Source organism: Lactuca serriola, chromosome 4 (assembly GCF_051521515.1).
Source record: "Lactuca serriola cultivar US96UC23 chromosome 4, Lser_US96UC23_V15, whole genome shotgun sequence".
NCBI classification, from domain to species: Eukaryota; Viridiplantae; Streptophyta; class Magnoliopsida; order Asterales; family Asteraceae; genus Lactuca; species Lactuca serriola.
In genome coordinates this window covers 291,418,136-291,438,956 of record NC_136411.1, presented here as the reverse complement: position 1 = coordinate 291,438,956, position 20,821 = coordinate 291,418,136, and positions in this window count along the sequence as shown.

Sequence of the window (20,821 nt, the reverse complement as noted above, 5' to 3'; positions counted from 1 at the left end):
TAGTGAGAAAGGGATTCATTTGGATCCCTCAAAATTCAAAGTGATCGAAAACTGGGCTACACCAACAACACCAACGAAAATCTGACAATTCCTAGGGCTAGCAGGATATTATCGGAGATTCATCCACAAATTCTCCAAGATCGCAAAGCCAATCACCACACTGAATCAGAAGGGTGTGGTGTTTAGTTGGGAGACTAAACAAGAAACTGCCTTCCAAACACTGAAGCAAGCCTTATGCAGTGCACCAATCTTGTCCCTTCCAGAGGGGACCGAAGATATCGTGGTCTATTGCGATGCTTCAAATCAAGGCCTTAGATGTGTGCTCATGCAAAGAGGAAAGGTCATCACCTATGCCTCAAGACAACTTAAAACACATGAAGTTAACTACACCACTCACGATCTCGAGTTGGGAGCGTTGGTGTTTGCCCTGAAGATCTTGAGACACTACATCTATGGAACAAGGTGCAATATATACACTAATCATAAGAGCCTCTAACATATCCTCAGTCAAAAAGAACTCAACATGAGACAGAGACGATGGGTAGAATTACTAAACGACTATGAGTGCGAGATTCGCTATCATCCGAGCAAGGATAATGTAGTAGCAGATGCCTTAAGCATAAAATAATACTCGAGACGCCAACTAAAGTCACTGACAATGACGATCCATTCGCACCTGTTCACACACACTAAAGAGGCCTAACTAGAGGCCTTGAAACTAGAAAATGTGACAAGTGAGGCATTGCGGGGAATGGATAAGAACCTTGAAGTAAAAAATGATGGAGCTCGTTGTCTCATGGATCGAATCTGGACCCCGAAGTTCGGCGGGTTCCGAGACGTTGTCATGAACGAAGCCCACAAAACTCGATACTCCGTCCACATAGGTTTGGATAAGATGTACCTGGATCCTAAGAAGTTATACTTGTGGTCAAACATGAAAGCGGGAATTGCTACTTACTGGGCAAGTGCCTGACTTGCACCAAGGTGAAAGTAGAATACCAAAAACCGTGAGGCTTACTGCAACAACCAGAAGTTCCCGAATGAAAGTGGGAACGGATAACTATGGATTTCATAACCAAGTTACCCAAGATAATGAGTGGACTGGATACCATTTGGGTAATCGTTGACAGGCTAACCAAATCCGCGCACTTTCTGCCGATCAAGGAGACTGAGAAGATGGAGAAACTAAGCAGGACCTACATTAAAGAGATTGTACGATTGCATCGGGTGCCAATATCCATTATCTATGACAGAGATAGTAGATTCACTTCACGTTTTTGGCAGTCTTTACAAAAATCTCTGGGGACTAGGTTGGACATGAGTACAACCTACCACCCGCAGACCGACGGACAGAGCGAAAGAACCATTCAGACACTTGAAGACATGTTGAGAGCTTGTGTAATAGATTTTGGTAAAGCATGGGATACCCAATTTCCAGTCATCAAATTTTCTTACAATAATATCTATCATACCAGCATCAAGGCCGCTCCGTTCGAAGTTCTATATGGTCGAAAATGTAGATCACCCCTATATTGGACCGAAGTGGGGGACACTCAACTAGCCAAGGGACAAGTCCCAAATAGCACCCTCACTGGTCCTGAAATCATAAGGGAAACCACAGAAAAGATCGTTCAAATACGAGAAAGAATGAAAGTATCTCGTGACCGACAAAAGAGTTATGCCGATAAACGACGCAAACCATTGGAGTTCCAGGTTGGAGATCGTGTGCTATTAAAGGTCTCACCCTGGAAGGGTACGATACGTTTTGGTAAACGTGGGAAGCTAAACCCTAGGTACATCGGGCCGTTTGAAATCCTTGCCAGGATTGGTCCCGTGGCGTACAAACTCCGTCTACCACAGGAGCTTAATAATGTACACCCTAACTTCCACGTATCAAACTTGAAGAAGTGCCTATCTGACGAGACCCTTGTAATACCACTCGAGGAAATTGAAGTTAACAAGAATCTCCACTTCGTGGAAGAACCGGTTGAAATCATGGATTTGGAGATCAAAAGAACAAAGCAAAGTCGTATTCCTATCTTGAAGGTCCGTTGGAACGCTAAATGAGGACCCGAATTCACTTGCAAACGCGAGCATCAAATGAAAAAAATACCCACATATCTTCCAAAATTCTTGAAGTCCCAAGCAAAACACTAATTTCGGGATGCAATTCCTTCTAACGGGGGGATAATGTGACAACCGTCAATTTCCGATCAAGTCAAAGTCAACCAAAGTCAACCGGTCAAACCAGTCGGCTCATCCAACCCTTGTATATTAGGGTTTACACTATGTTACTATTGTACAACTCACTATTTTTAATAAGAAGTCATCACTTGGAAAATTAATTCGTTCAGAAATTATAAACCCTAATAGGGGTAAGTGATGAAACTATTCAATAAAACATTATTCTATACCCTTCAGGGGCATCTAACTATCATAACGAAGCTTAACGGGGTGTACGAATCTTGCATTGCGAAGCTACACATCCAAAAAGGTCACAAACAAAGTCTCGCTGTCAATCTCTCCCATTCTATCTCTATCTCTCCCAAATCTCTCCAAGTATGTGAAATCTCTCCCAAATCTCTCTAATATGTGAAATCTCTCCCAAATCTCTCTCAAATCTCTCTCCACCTTTTATAGTCATCCGAGTCATCGCGACCCGTAACTTAGCCAAAAATTATGCAAAATGGAGAGTTAATACGAAACACAACCCCCTAAGGAGCCGAAGCCCCCTTAGGAGCCGAAACCCCCAAGGAGCCGAAGCCCCCTAAGGATCCGAAACCCCCAAGGAGCCGAAGCCCCCTAAGGAGCTGAAACCCCCTAAGGAGCCGACCACCATTGGAACCAAGCCTATCAAGAACCGAGCGTTGCTGGAGCCGAACCTCGCATAAGCCACCACCGAGCCTCGCTTCCGCCTTTCCCCCACCTTCGTCTTCGCTCCTCAAGCCGTTGTGAGACTGCTCGGACCGAGCCCTCCTCTCGGTTCCAGTACGCCAATCGAAACCCTCTCTCTTGGTTCCTCTCCAAAGACCGAACCCTCCCCTCGGCTCCCTTCTACTCTCAGTTCTAAGCACAAGGGACCGAACCTCCGGCCCAGACTTCGGATTTTCGCCTGTTTTTCCTGGTTTTTGACCATTTTCGCGTTTTAAGCCCGTTTTCGTGATTTTAACGTGGGATTCTCACCCAAACTTATATTGTTACATATAAGACCCCATATTTCCATAATCTAAGCACATTTTTATGTAAATCTTTATTTATAAATAAAATATAGTGGGTGAGTTATGTAGGTGGAGTGTTGACTTATCCTTTGTACAAGAACACAAGCAACCTCCCACACTCACTCCAAGGCCATACCCAACCACTATTCCCCCATACCTGGTCAATCATTGTCCTTTTTCCCACCATTATTCCAGCCATGCTCGTGAACAAAAGGTGGAAATCCTCGTCTCTCTTCCCATTTCACTCCTTCTCCACCAAAGAACAAACTCCATTCTCTCTCACTTCTCTCTCTAAGATTTCGAGATTTCAAGGCTGATTTTCAAGTTCTTCATCTACTTTTGGTAAGTAAAATTGTCCTTGATATGGGTATTCCACATCTTTCTACTTAAAGCATGGATATCTTACACACACTTCATCATAATTGTTCTAGATCCTTGAATCTTCAAGCAATCTTCTAAGTGTTCTTGAGTTGAACACTTCTTTTCTTCATCATCCATATACTGAAATCACTCAAGGTGAGTTCAAACCACCACATTTTCATGTTTTCTTCAAGTTTTAGGGGGAGAATACAAGTTAAATCACCAACAACATAACTAAACTCAAACAACAGCTATCAACAGAAAACTTAATGTTCATTCACGAACTGTTTTGAACACCTTAAACTATTTATTTTTCAAAACTGTTTTGAACAACTTGTGTCCATACGATTTTTCTACAATTTATGGTGATATTTACAAAACTTCCTATCACTGTAGCTACGAATTTGGACTAGTCTGTGAATATGAACATTTTCACACCAGTTAAGGACTTCTAAAAATCATAATAAAAATTGTGAATAAACTAGACACATTTTCTAAACTCTCAGAGTTTACGGATCTAGTTTTCAATCTCGTGTGAATTTTTTGTGATTTTTCTAAATCAGTGCAGAAATGGTAAAAACAAGTTCACAGATTACAACTTTATTAACACTTTGTAACTTGTTGAGCAAAGTGTAAAACCTTGATGTTTCCATATTTTGCTGGAGTTTTCTGTTTGGATACAATTATGTTACAGAAAAATGTTCACTAAATTGTAAGAATTCTTTATCATTACAATTAATGCATTTTGAAGCATGGAAAACATAGAATCGTTTTGCTATATACATTCTACTTACATAGAAAGTGATTACTACTCACTTCAAACATTTGGATAAACTATAATAGGTATAGTTTATATTACATATACATTACAAAAGAATACATTACTACAAAAGGGGTTTTCATTATTACACTACATAAATCTGTTAATGAATAAACTTGTGAGACATTCGCTTAACGTTATTTCCAAGTAGTGCAATAACAGTCCTTTAAATATAACCAGAATCTCTTGTAGGGAGAACATGATAGTTGTATATAGATCTTTATTGGGTTTGACAAACCCACACCTTAGCTGCATGCAACAGCTAGACCGGCAGGTCTGGGGTGACAAATGTCATTAACATTCCGACACTTGAACAACGTCGTATATAAGGCCAACTAAGTCATAGTATGATTATAATAACTCACATGGGGTATTAAAAACATAAGATTTATGGGATTTCCATTTAAACTAACAAGCTTATGCCGATTTAAAGTTACATGATTCAAATTTTAAATGGAAAAATACTAGCATACTATTAGTCGTGGCGTTTTAGATTACAATACATTTTAGAGAGAAAATATGGGATTTTTAGAACAAACACTAATTTTACAAGAAAGGATTTCAACGTTTCATTCTAAAAGCTTATGAACTCACCAACTTAATTGTTGACACTTTTTCAAAACTACTTGTATTCTCAGGGAACCCGTAAAATAGGTAAACAACGACTTTTGAGGATGGGACGCTAAGGCGTCAAACATTATATTTTTGTCAACATAATGTAATTGATTTAGAAACATGTAAACCTATACTATGATGTAACTTTTTCAATTATATTTATGTTGGTTGTCAACATAATGTAATTGATTTAGAAACATGTAAACCTCCACCCTCGGACGTTTCCGCCATCCTTGGTTTGGGGGTGTGACAATGTTTGATTATATTATTATATTATATCGTCAATTATGTTCATATGTGTTTAATTATGTTTTTTTTGTATCTTTGTTTGTTTATGTTCGTTTAACTTTTTCATGAACATAAACAAATGGACATGAACAATGTAATTTGTTAAACGAACGAACATGCACAAGAAAACTCGTTCATTTATCTGCTCATGTTCGTTCATTTGTTCGACTAACTTAAACGATCAAAATGAACAACCCCCGTTCGTGTTCGTTCGGTTTGTTTACAACCCTACTGCTAGGTGTTAGAAGCGAGTACCGGAGTCCCAAAAGGCTCTGAGAAGAAGGGCTTTTGGCTCGGAAGTTCTGCCCCCACAGAACCAGGTTTCTAGCCAAACCCTCGCTAAGTGAGATATGCTTACCCTACTTTAAGTATAGCTTATGTTTAAGTTTATTATAGTTATTATGAACTTATAATATATATATATATATATATATATATATATATATATATATATATATATATAACACAAAGTGTTATTATAATATCTTTTAACCACTCGCGGTACGGGGAATCTGGTTTGAAGGGTCGCATAGGGTTGTTGGATTTCAGAAGTGCTATAATGCCAAAATGGTCCTACCCTCTGGTGTTTCATGTCTGTACATAGTGGTTGAAAATTATTGTTGAACACTTATAAAACAATATCGTTCATAAATAGCCGCTATAAATATTAGACTAAAATCTAGCGGTAATGATACTAGGTCTTGTCCAAGGAAAAGATGATTGATAGAAGCGAAGTGATGTCCAAGTTTCGAGTCATCACTTTAACAAGTGAGTGCATAGTTACTTTCATCTTATACATAAATATGAAGTATTTAATATAAATTACGTGCTATGTGTGTGCATATTATCTGTGTTCTTGATATCTATGCTGGATGAACAAAATATACTTGTTTTATTTGATTTAAACTGTATATGTATTTTATACCTATAAAAATATTAGGTAAAGATGGGTAGATGAATGATGAGAGATGAAATATGACAAATATGAACATTCATAGCTATGGATTTAGTGCTTGGTAGATAAACCCCGGTGGTGGCTATGGACTTAATGCCAAATAGATAAACCCCGACAACTATGGACTTACTGCCTTACAAATGAACATTTGCAGCTATGGACTTAGTGCCTTACAAATGAACGTTGGTAGCTATGGATTTAGTGCCCTATAAATAGGTATTGGCAGTTATGGACCTAATGCCTAACAAATAACATCGATAATTATAGACTTACTGCATGTTAAATAAACCTTGGCAGCGATGAACTTCGTGCCGATTCCTTAGGACAATCCTTATGAATGAATGAGTGAATGATAGATGATTCTTAAGGTAGATCCTTAAGAAATAAAGAAGATAATGGGGATGGGTAATTAGGTTAATTTTTTGATGAAACATAATAACTTTATTATTATGGGTTGAAAACCCAATGTACTCACCACGTTTCCCAACCTGACCCACTCAGTGTATTTGTATCACATGTGTCAATACGAAGCTACATTAGACTGAGAGATTTAAAGGAGATATAGATCACTAGTGTAAATGAATGTAAGGTATGTTTATGCTTATGTTTCTTTATTGACGATGAAATCCCAAAGTTTTTATATAAACCAAATACATTTCTTCGGAAATGATTTAATAATATATTTATCATGTTTTTTTTGGGAATAAATTCCGTAATATTATTCTTTAAAATGAATACTCTGATTTTCAAATAAGCATAAATAACAATTCTAAACTAACCGCAAATTTGGGGATGTCATAGTTGGTATTAGAGCATTAGTTTAATCGAACTAGGAATAAACATTTATTTCTAGACTTCAACTTAATATCCTAAGCAATGATCGTGAGGAGTGTGTCTAATATATTAGGTAGTACACTTGAATAGACACAAGCACTAGCTTATTTTTGGAAAGATGCCTAAATTGCTTTTATGTGCTTAATAAATTATGTTATAGCTATAATGATACCTTATATGGTATTATTTGATCGGATCTATTGTCTAGTTCCGACCGGATCTAGAAACTTTATGTGTTCAGATTTCTAAACGTCTAGTTACGGTATTAGAATTGGTATGTAAATTTTTGGAGTAATAAGGAGGATTGCATGTCTAAACCTTATCTCTATTTATTCTCACCCCGATACACGAAACGCATGCTTCCGTGAATATAATGTCATGTGAAGACTTGTAACGAATTGCGTAAACGGAGGAAAGGGGAAGACTTACGATAGTGAATGGTACCGTAAGGTATTGCAAGAAAGGTATATTGCTTTTAGAATACGTATAAATAGATAATACGTCTGGTACAGGATAAGTACACTTTCGATTGGCAAAAGAAAGAATTTTTGGTATAATCCATAAAGTTATCCCATGCTATGAAATTTCCACTACCAACCGAGTTGAAGCATAATTGATAGTTGAAGATACACATGGAAGAAGTCCTAGTAGAGCCTTGGGAAATTTTTATGATTATTTGGACACATTCGTATGTGTTAAATCGTTTTTTGATTTTAGAATATAAGAACTTGGGGAATGCGAGACATACTTAGGACACGTATGAGTAGGTGTAAAATGTAGTAGAGGCATATACTACCGGAAGCACAGGACTCGCACTTGGATCAGGTAAATTCACAAGGTTACCAAGAAGCTAGTAATTGATTCCGTTTTTTTCAAGTATGTCATTACCATCGTTTCGGTAATGACTAAGAATATGATTGCTATTCTGTAGCGCCCGTAGATCCGGGCTAGTCAATTTAGAGACAATAAACATCAAAAATGACTTTTTTATGGAAGATTATTTAGAAGGATTAATCTTAAATAAGTTATAGTATATGTTACAAAGATTCCGTACATATAAAGAACGCTGAAATCCGAGTTATAACGAAGAAGTTATGACCTGTCGAAGTTTCGCGATAGAACCGAGACGACACAACACGACATAAATGGTGAATTTACTTTAGAGCGATATTTGGCCTTAGCGATCTAAATTAAAGTCGTAGAATACGTTAAACCGAGAGCGTGCATAAAAAGAATGTCGAAATCTGACTTTGTATGAGGAAGTTATGATGTTTCGAAGTTTTAGCTTTAGCGGTATGCAGCCCAAAGTTCGAATATGAGATTGAGTGATTTCTAGCCGAAACGATCTAAACGAGAATCGAAGATCTCATTGATAGTAGTCCAACGGTAAAAAGACAGACGAAAACGGACGTCAGACGAAGAAGCTATGGATTTCTAACGGAGTTTTCCTGTCCCGGCCTACTAAAAATAATATAATAAAAATTAAAATCCAAATTAGCCAACGAAGTCTAAACGAAATTGTAGATCTTGTTTTTACCTACACGTGGATATATAGAACGTCGAAAATGGAGTTCGTATGTGAAAGTTATGAATTTCTGAAGTTCGGGGCGCGAAACCCCAAAATTGTCAGGGTTCACGACGTAAAAACAGTGTTCACGATGTGAACTGACTTTTGACGCCTTCTGGAGCCTCCAGAGCAAGTGGACGAATGAAGAACGCAATGACCTACTGTGCTCACGACTTGATCACTTAAAACTCACGACGTGAGTACAAAAAATGGCCTTATAAATAGAATTGAAGGGGCAGCCGGCCATGGTTGCAAATTCACTCTTCTCTCACCCACATTACATCGATTTACATGACAAGAAGTACTCCTGAAGCCCCGATATCATCCCGAGACCCGAAGCAATTCCTGAAGCCTGAAGATCCTGAGAAGTGAAATTCCCGAGCCGAAGCTCTGCCTGCGAGAAGCCGGTTTTTGTGAAGATCTTCCAGATCTACCGAAGAATACTACTTTTAAAAGCTGTAGTGCTGTCCGAGCATCGTCTAATCATGTGAGTGTATAGTCCCTTTCATAAACACGATTTTAATACAAGTATTGTTTGAATGTATTAAGTATATGTTTGGTGTGAGTGTGTAGTTACTTTATTCTAACACATAGATATAAAGTATTTGCTATGAAATACGTGTTATGTGTTTATATATTTTTTGTTTATTTGAGATGGATGTTGGATGAATGTTTTATACAGGTTTGTATATGATTTAAACTATATATGTAATTTATATCTACAAATATGTTGGGTAGATGGAATAGTTTGTGTGTGATGAGAGATGGTATGAGTAAACCCTGGTGACTATGAGACGTAGTGCCTATTAGATAAACCCTGGTGACAATGTGACTTCGTGCCTATTAAAGTGAACCTTGGTGACTATGGAGTTAGCGCCAGTTAAAGTGAACCTTGGTGACTATGGAGTTAGTGCCTGTTAAAATCAACCTTGGTGACTATGGAGTTAGCGCATGTTAAAGTGAACCTTGGTGACTATGGAGTTAGCGCCAGTTAAGTGAACCTTGGTGACTATGGAGTTAGTGCCTGATAGCTATGGATTTAGTACATGATAGATAAACTTTGGAATTGATGGACTTCGTGCCAATTCCTTAGGTAAATCCTTCGGAACGAATGAATAAAGGATAGTTGATTCTTAGGGTAAAACCTTAAGAAATAAAGAAGATAATGGGATGGGTAATTGGGTTGATTGTTTGATGATTAAATATAATAATTATACTATTGTGGGTTGAAATCCCTATATGCTCACCAGGCTCTCAAGCCTGACCCACTCAGTTTTCTTTGCATTACAGGTAATGGCGTGAGTATAAGTTGGTGGACTCAACGAGAGATTTTGGATTATAGATCAGTAGTTATAAATAACTGTTGTAAGGTCTATTTTATACTGTTTATGCTTTTGGTCTGTATCGGAACATGACATCCCGAGATTTTGTTATTTAATGAAAATACATTTCTTTAAAGAAATGCTTTGATAAATTCTTATCACATTTTGTTTTGGGAACAAATTCCGCAACTGTTTTCTGTAAACGGTTATTCTGATTTTAAAACAAAGCATAAACAAATCGGTCTTTTCTGGCCGTGAGAATGGGGATGTCATAGTTGGCATCAGAGCATTAGTTTAAGCGAACTAGGAATTTGTAGGATTTCTAGACTTAAACTTATAATGCTAAGTAATGGTTGTGATATGAGTGTCTACCATATTTTAGACACAAGCACTAGTGTATTTTAGGAAGGATGCCTAAAATGCTTGTATGTGCTAAATGCTATATGTTTGCCATATATGGTATTGTTTGTTCAGATCTATGGTCTGTTGCCGACTGGGTCTGGAAATCTTACGTGTTTAGGATTCTAAGCATATGACTACGATATTAGAACTAGCATGTAAACGACATGTTTTGAAATCGTGTTTTGTAAAATTTAAAATTGAATAATATTATGAAATATTATATAATTATGAGTATTGATTTCTAACGTATAGTTTTTACTGGAATTGAAGTAAAACTATGTTTAGAATCACTCAGAAAATATTGGAAGTCTTATGAGATTCCAATCTAATATTGAAATTTAATGAAAATATATAATTTAAAATAAATAAAATTTTATTATTGAAAGTTGTAGAGAATCTCGTTAGAAACATTTAGGCGAAAACCTCATCGAAATACGAGTTATACCGAAAAAGTTATGCCTATTTGAAGTTCGTGACAGAACCGGCACGACGTCGTATGACGTAAAAAGTAAGTTTTCGATAAACTAGTTTTTAGCCCTTATGATCTAAATGAAAGTCGTAGTATTTGTTAAATCGAGAATTTTTATAAAAAGAACGTCTAAATCTAACTTCGTATGAGGAAGTTATGATTTTTCTAAGTTTCGGAATAGCAGTAGACAGCTAAAAACTCGAAATAACGATTGATTGATTTTTAGCCGACGCAATAAACGAGAATCGAAGGTCTTGTCAATAGTAGTACAACGGTAAAAAGACTGACGAAAATGGACGTCAAATGAAGAAGTTATGAATTTTTAACGGATTTTTCTGTTCCGGTCTGTTAAAAATAATAATATTAAAAATAAATTCAAAATTAGCCAACAAAGTTTAAACGAAAGTTGTAGTGCATAATTTCACCTACGCATGCATATAAAGAACGTCAAAAACGAAGCTCGTATGTAAAAGTTATGGATTTTACAAGTTTGGGACACAAAATCCGAGAAAATCACAATTTCCGGAAATTTCGCATGGATAAGGTTCGACCACATCACCCTAGCGTGCGAGCTCGCCCCATGTCCGATGCGGATGAATCATCCAAAGCAGAAGTCGACGCGTGTCGCACCCTCCTCGCACCGAAGGCTCGACCAACCAGAAGCCGCCACCTGCCTTCCCTGTATCTCGGTCTCGCATCAGCCGCGTATGCAACCCTTGCATCCGACGTCTGTCGATGACTCCCCTCGCATCTGAGCCTCGCTGCTGCTACTGCTGCCGCGTGTCCTTTCCTTCAGCCGGAGCTCAGAACCTCGCACCTATATAAAGGGGGTGCAAGATTTTCCGGTCAAACTTAGAAATTTGGCATTTTTGACCCCTAAACTCATATTTTTACTATTTCAACTTCCCCCGAAGCCCCGTGATCATTCTCAACACTTGAAACACGTCATGAAGTGCCCGAAGAGCCCGAGAAATTTATCTTTTCGGTTTGAAGCTCAACCCTCGCAAGGCCCATTTTTCAATAAAGCTCCCGGTTTTCAACGAAGAAACGTTATTATTATAACAAAGTGCTGCACAAATTACTATTTTAACCCCCGATTAATTCACGGTGAGTTTCAATATATAGGAACAATTGTATGTTATGTGTTATATGTTCAATGTGCTTTCCCATGTTATTATGATAATGAGCTATACCTTAGGCCACAAAGTGTATGACATAAGCATCACTTAGGTACTGGTATGTAGCCTTTGGCCATGAAGTGTATGACATAAGCATCACTATGGCATAGCAGAATACAAAGACATGGCTGAAAGCCTGTGTATTCTAGTGAAATGATATTCTGAAATTATATTTTCTATGCCACTTGGGCTGAAGTCTTATTGATGTATATCAAGCGTTGAAAAATTGTTATGTCTCATTGATTTCAAATCTTTGAGTCTGAATTTTCGTTGTTATGGAAAGCATGTCATATGATACTCACTTGCCTATCTTGTTCCTTGTCCCTCTTTGCTTCTGTCCTATTGATATATGTATATGGCATAATGTTATATTGTAACTATTATTGAACTCACTAAGCGTCACCCTCTTATCCTTCTCAAATGTTTAACTATCGCAGGTGATAAGCATCTAGTATAGTTTTGTACTGGTAGAAGATGTAGAATAGATAACGCTATAATTTTGTATTTTATTCCTGGGAAAGTACTGGTAAAAATCTTAATAGTCGGTTTGTATCCAGTCTATGTAAATAAACTATCAATGTAAAATATTATTTTATGAATATGCATGTAGCATGTTTTGGAGTAACAATATTGTGAAGACTAAAAGTTTGGGTCTTTCAGAGATATGATGTAGTTTTAGAAAGAATGGAGTATATGTTTTCATAAAAATATTGGGTAAATAAGGGTAGATGAATGATGAGAGATGAATGATGAGAGATGAAAGATGACATAGATGAACATTGGTAACTATGCACTTAGTGCATGATAGATAAACCCCGACAACTATGGACTTAGTGCCAAATAGATAAACCTTGACAACTATGGACTTATTGCTTTACAAATGATCATTCGCAGCAATGGACTTAGTGCCTTACAAATGAACGTTGACAACTATGGATTTAGTTCCCTAACAAATAACATCGGCAACTATAGACTTAGTGCCTATTAAATAAACCTTGGCAGCGATGGTTTTCGTGCTTATTTCTTAGAAAATCCTTAAGAATGAATGATTGAATGATAGATGATTCTTAGGGTAAATCCTTAAGAAATAAAGAAGATAACGGGGATGGGTAATTGGGTTAGTTGTTTGATGAAACATAATAACTTTATTTGTAACACCTCAAGTTTTCAAACCAATTTTTTTTTTTCATTTTAAAACACAATAAAACACATGTCACATTTTCTCATAAATCACAAGTATCAATTTATCAACACATATTTCAAAATTGTTTATCACAAATCCAGGATCCTCCAAAACCATATCTCCAGCTCAGATGTGTGTACAATCAAGCAGGTGCCTTCCTGCGATCCTGAGAAGTACCTGAAACACATAACACATAACACGGTAAGCACGAAGCTTAGTGAGTTCCCCAAAATGCCACACATATCTCATTAGCCTCTCATGGCTATACTCAAATAATACCCTCCAATCAATGTGTCTCAGTGGGACCCTCCAGTCCCACGACTCGGGTGGACCCTCCGATCCTAACTTGGTATGTAACATCCCAAAATTCAAGCCTGGAAATTTCATTTTGAATTAATAATTTAATAAACATTTTGCCAAAATATGGTCAAATAAACAACACGTTTCAAAATCATAATGTTGTGTCCCAAACTATGACATCAAAAGTAATGAAAATCCGAGTACAATCCCAGAAACTCAATGCGGAAACCATGTGTGTGTGTGAGGCGCTGCTACACCTCCGACTCCTTCCCTTTAAACGAAGAGGTACCTGAAACCAAAAACAAAACTATAAGCACAAAGCTTAGTGAGTTCCCCCATCATACCACATACCATACAATATCGTCGGTATCTTTCAACCGGTAACCTTCATCGGTATCTTTCAACCGGTAACCATCATCGGTATCTTTCAACTGGTAATCATCATCGGTATCCGGTAACTGTCATCGGTATATTTAAACCGATATCTAGGGACTATTTCACCCTTACTACTAGCATACAAAAATAGGTATAAGCATGTAGTCAGGCATATCCGGGTACTGACTTACCCTTTGGTCCTAAGGACCACTGTCAGGGAAGCTAATCCCTATTATACACATAACATATCATACATATAAATCTAATGACTAAAGCACATAATCAGACCAAGATAATTATCACAAAGACAATCATTTTCTAAATACCCCTTTTTGGTGGGCTGACATTATGGCCTTAAACCCACCCTTACTAGAAGGTAACTCACCTCAATGTCGTGCAGTGTTTGCATTATCCTCGACGCACAAGTCGACTCCCTTCGACTCCTCGATCCCTACACGACAACCTTCAAGCCAACACACAGCACGTGCAACCCTAAACAGGGTTAGTCGAAGTCCAGACAAAGTCAACTTCAATTTGACCCGACTCGCTGAGTTGGGCCGTCAACTCGTCAAGTCCCTAACCCTTTACTCGTCGTCATCCATGACTCGATTCGTCGAGTTTGGCATCGACTCGACGAGTTCCTCTCTCATATGAACATTGTATGAACCTCATATGACTCACTGAGTTGTATGAACACTCGTCGAGTCCACCTTCATCTGATGAACAAGTCTTGTCCTCGACTCGCCGAGTTGTATGAACAACTCGTCGAGTTCATCTCCAATCTTAAGGAGATTGCCTTGGACTCGCCGAGTCTGTTCTAGCACTCATCGAGTCCCATGAACTCCAGGTATAAAATTACGTCCAATGTGTTGAATCACTCTTTCTGTCCGGCTGCAACCCTTCTAACACTCAACTGAGTTCTTTGACACTCAACATTTTTGGGACTCAAAGCCTTGGACTCGTCGAGTCCCAGGAACGGACTCGCCGAGTCGGTCACGTCCACAATCTAAATCCTCGATTTCTGATGTAAAACCTTTGATCAAAAGATAGATCCAAGCTTCTACTATTGATCTAGCACGTAAAGTCACAAACTTTACATGCTTGCATGGGACTTTGAGCTCAAAAAGACATAAAACAAGCTCTTAAGATACATCGGACCCTTCATGGATGCAAAAGCAACCCCCAACTTTCTTGTGACTCCCTTAATGACTTGATTCAGAATCCGCAACCCCCAACCATGTTTGAAATCATGGTTGGTCATAAAAAAATGGCTTATAAAATCCCTAAATCTCCCCAAAGAGGGATCTAACAAATGAAAGAGCAAGGTTACAACTTTTTACCTTTATTGAACTGTAGAAGGTGCACAAACTCGGGTTCCCTTGGTCTCTACTCACTTCCTCAAGCTTTTCTCCTTCCTTCTGAAGACCACAAGCACCAAAATCCACCAACAAGGCTTAGATTGCTTCAATAACGGCTAGCGTTTCAATGAGAGGTGTTCTGGGAGCATAAGGGACGTTGTGGCTGACATAACATTGTTTAAATAGGGTGCAAACCCTCGGATTTGGGTTTTTGTCTAGACAGGGTCTACTCGTCGAGTCCGGGACCCGACTCGTCGAGTCCATCACTTAAATCCCACGTCCCATCCCGCTTCTACTCGGCGAGTTGGTCCTTCAACTCGCCGATTCCAAGGCCAAACATGCAAAATACTTAGATAAAAATAAAAAGAAATACGTACCAAGAACCAAGTGCTACAAATCTCCCCCACTTATTTTAGACTTCGTCCTCAAAGTCTGCTGCTTGTTCCTGAAACAGCTATGGGTAGTGCTCCATCATCTCGTCCACCGGCTCCCAAGTCCATTCCGATCCCTTCCGGTGCTGCCATTGCACCTTCACGAGTTCCACTCTCTTGTTCCTCAGATCCTTTGACTTCTGGTCAAGGATCACCACAGGTCGCTCAATGTAGTTCAGGCTGTCATCAACCTAAATGTCCTCCAAGGGCACCACTACCGAGTCGTCCACCAGGTACTTTCGCAGCTGGGAAACGTGGAAAGTGTTGTGGATTTGACTGAGTTCGGCTGGCAGATCCAGCCTATACGCCACCTTGCCCACCCGGGCTATAACCCTAAACGGTCCAATGTACCTGGGTCCCAACTTGACCCGTTTCCCGAATCGGATAACGCCCTTCCATGGCGACACCTTCAGGAAAACCATATCCCCGACCTGGAATTCCAGGTCTGATCGGCGCTTATCGACATAACTTTTTTGCCGACTCTGAGCAGTCTGAAGCCTGCTCCGGACCTGCTGAATCCTCTCTGTCGTCTTGAGCACTACTTCGGTGTTCCCCAATACCCTCTGGCCAACCTCGCCCCAACATATCGGGATCCTGCACTTCCTCCCATACAACATCTCGAAGGGAGGATGATCGATACTCGTGTGATAACTATTGTTATAGGAGAACTCTGCCAAAGAGACGTAGGTATCCCAACTACCTCCGAAGTCTAACACGCATGCTCGCAGCATATCCTCCAGAGTCTGGATGGTCCGCTCGCTCTGAACATCTATCTGAGGGTGAAAGGCGGTGCTAAAATGCAGACGAGTACCCAGTTCATCGTGAAACTTCTTCCAAAACCTAGAAGTGAACCGCACATCTCTGTCTGAAATCACCAACACTGACACCCCGTGCCGCGCCACCACCTCCCTGATATAAATGTGGGTCAGCTTCTCGGCCGAGATGCTCTCCTGAATCAGAATAAAATGAGCGCTCTTGGTTAATCGATCGACGATGACCCAAATCGAATCCACCCCTCGCGCGGTCATGGGAAGCTTTGTTATAAAATCCATCGTAATGTCCTCCCATTTCCAATGCGGAATATCCAACGGCTGCATCTTTCCGTGTGGCCTCTGGTGCTCGGCCTTGACCTTCATGCAGGTCAAGCACCGCTCCACGTACCATGCTACATCTCATTTCATGTAGGGCCACCAATAGTCCAAGTGAAGATCCCTATACATCTTCGTTGCCCCGGGATGAATGGAGAATCGAGATTTGTGGGCCTCCACCATCATAACCTGGCGCACACCCCTGTGGTATGCCACCTACACCCTACGGTGTAGTGTCAATAATCATCGGCAGTCATTGTCGAAGGAGGAAACCTATCCCACAATCCAGTCGCTCTTCCGATGTTCCTCCTGTTGGATAAGGTGTCTAAGTCCATAACTATTTTTGGTATGTATTTGACCCGACCCGGCATGGTCCATTTGGGTTGCATGGCACCATGCAATTGGATAGACTAAATGAGAGAAATAACACTTATGGTTATTAATATATTATAAGTTCTAATATATTAATAATATTATTTAATTAGTTTCATCATGAATTAATTTAGAATTAATTAAGTGATCAAAAGATAACTAATTAAACATATGGGTTGATTATGTAAATCATCGATATCTTGTATAGTGGGCTAAGAGGCTCCATGGATAATCAAGTTGGGTTAAACCCATTGGATGCTCCATGGAGGCTCCATGGGAGTTAAAAACCCATGGGTCATGGAAATGAAGAGTCATGACACATTAGCGTTTACATGGTGTAACCCTAGATGTGTCAACACTATATAAAGCTCATAGTCTTGGAAATCAACTTTGCATGATAATTAGACAAACATAGATCAAAGGTCATTAGGGTTGCATGTACACTTAGGAAGTGTTAAAATGCTCAAAACCCATCAGTGGTATCAGAGCCTAGACTTGTTTGTTGATTATTTGTGCAAACTGTTGAAAAAAATTGTTTTTTCTGTTTTCTGCTCGTATGAACTCGCCGAGTCCATGGGGGAACTCGACGAGTCCATGACCAAATGCAAGCTACTCACCGAGTTTGTTCTTGCACTCGACGAGTAGAGGCTGCAGTTTTTAGAATTTCGACTTTAGTTGCTGGAAATGGACTAGAAACATTACCCTAAATTGTTTTGGTTCTTGTAAACATGTTTTAGATGGTGTAATGTTTATTCTAATCCATCTACAATGACAATTATCAAAATTACAAGTTTTTAAAGTGTAATTTTTTGATTCTTGAAAATGTTCATATTCATGTTTTTGTTCTTATGATGTTTAGATGATCATAGGAATTGTTTGTAACCTATGTGGTAGATCAATTCATGATCATTATGTGTTTTAATGGAGTCCATAACTTGTCCTCAAGTTATGGAAAACCAAAAGTCACTTTGTTAAAAACCATTAAAATAACACATGAGTTATTAAAATGAAGAGTCTTCATTTTTAATACTCTATTAACTCATAAGTTACAAGAAATGAAAAGTTTTGAAAGTTCACAAAACTTGCCCTCTAAGTTTTGGAACAAGTCTTGATTACAACTTTAGTTCCAACCCTTAGAATTTTAAAAGTTAAAATTCAACCCTTATACTTATAATATTATAAGTTAATAATATATATATATATATATATATATATATATATATATATATATATATATATATATATATATGTATGTATGTATAAGATCAAAGTCGTCTTACCGCTAGTACGCCTCATTCACGAAGCCAGTCTATAAGGTGGGTATAAGGTTGTTGCCTATAAAATGGCAATTTAATGGGTGTCCACTCTCACCCGCCGCTTGCTTGACTGGTGGAGGGTCGTTAGCCGAACGGGTAGGACAATGACTTAAGAATTATCATTAAAAGTATGATGATTATTATAAAGTAACTAAATATTTTATAAATCCCCAATCTTAGTTACTTTAGGAAAAATGTAAATAAGGTGCTAATCCATGAAATTACACTTTGCACCTTGTTTAAGTCGTTGGTGGAGCGTGTGTGGTTTACCGGCACACTAACTTGGACTTAATAAGGAAGGAAAAGGGTGACTTAAGGTTTTTCATCAGGTTGGAAGGAGCGCGTGTGGTTTACCAGCACTACGATTAAGTGAGAACTAAGATCCTCCCTGTAGCTGGTCAAAGAGGTCATCAACCCTCGGGAGTGGGTAACGGTTCTTCACCGTTACCTTATTCAGCTCCCTTTCAAATATTTTGTTTTCATGGTGGAAATTGGTGAATCGTCATTCACCTACCTTTCAAATATGTTATAACTTGGATTACGACATCCCTCTTCTAGGTTATAATATATTGTGATTGGATCCTAGCCTTAATTCTACATTTGAGTGTTTTATTAAGGACTATCCCAATATCTAAACTAAAACTTTTCCTTCTTTTCAGATGTCTTCCAACAATGCTACTCCTGGCTCAAACCCTACAGGCTCCTTCTCTCTTATGAACCTTTGTGGGAGAGTTATCTTTGATGGATCCAACTTTACTGACTGGATCAGAAACATTAGGATGGTCACTCGTTACGAGAACAAGGAATATGTTCTTGACAAGGAGCTTAAGGTGCCTGAGCCAACTGATACTCTTGACGAGCTTGTTGAATATGAGGTTCATGAAAGAGATGCTACCAAAGTGGCATGCATCATGATGGCCACCATGAAAGCCGAGCTCCAAAAGTCCTATGAGGACTACTATCCTTTTGAGATGCACCAGGATTTGATGGACCGCTACCATCAGAGTGCTTGTTAAGAGCAATATGAAATCATCTCCTCTATGATCACAACCCGAATGAAAGAGGGTGAACCCATCACAAGCCACATGCAGAAAATGCAAAGGTATGTGGATCGATTGATGAAGTTGAATGTGAACTTCCCTAAGGAGTTAGCAATAGATATTATTTTGCACTCCTTACCTTTCATGAATTCCGCATGACATACCACATGAATAAAGAGGAAGTTACACTTAGCAAACTTTAGGGACTCCTAAAGACCGCAGAATCAGGTCTTAAAGGTAAGTCGGTTGTGACCACTCCTACTTCTACTCCAAACTCAGCACCTGTCCTGGCAATCGGGAAAGGTAGAGGGAACCAAGAAAGGTTCCGTTACACCTTCTTTTGATCCCAAAGAGGTTGAATGCTTCTATTGCCATGAAAAGGTGCACTGGAAGCGTAACTGTCCAAAGTACCAACAACATTTGAAGGATGGGAAAGTTAAACCCAACCATGCAGGTATTTACACTATCTCATTTAATAATTCACTCTATTCTAACTCTTGGGTCCTTGATACCGGTTGCAGTATTCATATTTTTTTTGAATTGTAGGGACTAAGAAAAATTGAGAATGTGGAGCATGGAAAGATAAACTTGATCATGGAGAATAGGAAAGTTTCACCTGTCACCAAGATTGGAGTTTATAGTTTGTTGCTTAGTAGTGGATTTACTTTAGATTTGAATAAATGTTGTTATTCGCCAGAAATGACAAGAAATGTTATTTCCTTTCATGCTTTGTATAAACAAGGTTTTACCTTTTCTTTTGATAATGAAATTGGTGGAATAAATGCTTTCTTTAATAATGTGATTTATTTTAAAGCATTACCTTGTGATGGTGTGTATGAAGCTGTGTCTGTTGTAGATAATTTAGGAAATAATGTGATGTGTATTGATTCTACTAATGATAATAACTTGGTTAACGCATTATTATGGCATTTTCATCTTGGACATATAAGAAAGAAATGCATGGGCCAACTCCAAAAGGATGGAGTTCTGGAATCATTTGACCTAAAGTCAGATGATAGTTGTGAATCATGCTTACTTGGAAAAATGACAAAGTCACCCTTCACTGGCTCTTGTGAGAGGGGTGAAGGTTTGTTGGATCTTGTACACACAGATGTATGTGGACCCTTCAAAACTGCCACAAGGTATGCTAATTGTTATTATGTGACTTTTACAGATGATTATACTAGATATGGACATGTCTACTTAATCAAGCATAAGTCAGAGACTTTCGAAAGGTTTAAAGAGTTTAAATAGGAAGTCGAGAATCAATTGGGCAGAAACATTAAGATGCTTCGATCCGATTGTGGTGGTGAGTATCTTAGTACTGAGT